We start from the raw sequence: 2,476 nt of genomic DNA on the forward strand, positions 1-2,476 counted from the left end.
TGGGTTGTATCCAAGCACTGCTTTAGCCACTTTACTATTAATTATGAAGGCTACTCCATTTCTTCTGTGGTCCTCTTGTCCGCAGTAGTAGATCTGGTGGTCATTTGATGTGAAGTGGCCCATTCCAGTCCATTTCAGTTCACTGACGCCCAGAATGTCTATCTTTAATCTTGACATCTCACCAATAACCACATCCAATTTGCCCTGGCTCATAGATCTTACATTCCAGGTTCCGATGGTGTGTTGATCCTTAGAACATCGGATTCGCCGTTCACCACCAGCACCGTCGGCCGCTAGCCGTCCTTTCGGCTTTGAGCTAGCTGCGTCATCACGTCTGGGGCTAGTTGAGCTCATCCTCTGTTCCTCCCCAGTAGCATTTTGACCATCTTCCGACCTGGGGGTCTCATCTTCCGATGGTATACCGACATATCTCTGGTTGTACTGATCCATTTAGTTTTCACGGCAAGAATACTGAGGTGGGTTGCCATTACCTTCCCCAGGGATCGCATTTAGTCTGACCTCTCTGTCATGACCTTCCCGTCTTGGGTGGCCCTTCACGGTTTAGCTCATGGCATCATTGAGGTGCTCAAGCTCCAGCACCACGACAAGGTAACGATCCTTTGCTGAAGGTATATTCAGTACTAATCTAATATTTTGAATTTTTTTATTCAGTTTTATGCTGTTTGTAAATCTCTTTTCCATTTTTTTTTTGGCTCTTCTATTTCTGCTCCCTTTTTGGTTGCGCTTTCAAATATCAATTAAAATGAAATGAAATAGAGTACATAAAAAGTCAAGTTGGTAGTCACCATCACACGATGGAAGCCCCACCCCTATTTTATGTTCATCACACAGAACCAACATCAAAAAGGAGCAGGGCTTCAATCATGACCACCACCTTCACTTTTTTGACCCTCCCTCCACAGATGCCCCTTCAGGTTGATTTGGGGCATAATTGCAGTTTTACTTATTATTATGGCTGTTGTTAGCTGGTTGTGTTGTGCTGGTCCAGCCCAGATGTATTTTATTTATATACCACTAAATGAAAATCAACTCTTGATTTGCTGGCATTATGCGTCTGCCAGAATGATTTGGCTATGTTGCAGCCTTAATAATTCTCTGCATTTTTAATTTTATGTTGAATATATAAGGAGAAAGAAGTGATGGAACTAGTGACATAATAGGACCAATCTTATAACTGACTGGAACAAGGGAATCCTCAGGTTTTCACTTAAATTCCACAAAGCTCATGAGTCTGTGAGGCCTCTTCAGGCAAAGAGATGCCACCACCAGCAGTGGCTCATGCTGCTTGATGTTTAAAACGTCTTCCTTGGCCCATTTTTGTTCTGCTCTGTTCTGCTTTTTTTTTTAAAAAAGCAAATACCAGGCATGAGGAACAGAAGGGCTAGGTTGATACAACATGCTTACTTTGGTTACTAAATCAGCCTATTTACTGGTTTGAACTGTAAACCAATACATTAAACCATAAAAAACTAACCAAGGTTAGTATGCTGTGAAAATAGAGGCACTAGGTATTTAACTGACCTGTTTGAACATGTTGTGTGAACAACCACCGCATGTCAAAAAGTCAGAACAGAACATAAAAGGTATTGGATTATGGCCTGCCCCACTCCCCAGCGGTGCAGTCAAGTTGTACCTCTACTGCTGTTGAAGGTTGACCTACTTTATGTTAATTTATATTTAAGGACAGAACACGACCTATTTTGTCTCACAATTTTGTGTGTGAGACAGAGTGACTGGTCAGTTTCTCAGTAAGTTTCCTCGGCTGAGGGTGGATTTGGGCCTGGTCTACCGGCTCCTACTCTGACACCCACTCCTGCAACTGCTCCATCGTCCTGGCTCTGGGGTAAGGCAGAGTAGCAACGCTGTCTGTAGCTGATATTCTCCCATTATAAGTTGTGAATTCAGCCAAGGTATCACAGCCCAACAAGGGTGGTGTTTATGGCTGCATTCCCACTGAGGGGGACCAGATCCGGGTTGCAAACATCCGGATGGCCACTAGATGGGAATCAAGGCATACAGAAAAGAGAAAACTTGAAGTCTTTAGTGCCATCTATGGTCTTGATTCCTGCAATCCAGTTCTGGTAGCCTTAGATCAGCGTGTCTCAACCTTGCCGACTTTAAGATGTGTGGACTTCAACTCCCAGAATTCCTCAGTTCTAGCAGGCGGAAGCGAGAGCTCCCCGGGCGGCTCCCCGGACTGAATGTCTTTCACTCGGCGATTTTCTAAGCTTATCCTTGTTTTTTATGGACGACTGGTGATGGCTGCAATTGAAATGAGGATTTCCCCATTTATTTCTGTGAGTGGCATTTTGCTCCAGCTCAGAAAGGAAAAAATAATCTCGAAACTCCTTGGGTTTAAAGACTTATGCGGTGGATCTGAAAAATAAACTAGTATAGCTCTATGAAACCCTCCCTGTTGTACGCACGCGCAGTTCATTTCCTTGCTGAACGCGTG

Source organism: Candoia aspera, chromosome 1 (assembly GCF_035149785.1).
Source record: "Candoia aspera isolate rCanAsp1 chromosome 1, rCanAsp1.hap2, whole genome shotgun sequence".
Lineage (NCBI taxonomy): Eukaryota > Metazoa > Chordata > Lepidosauria > Squamata > Boidae > Candoia > Candoia aspera.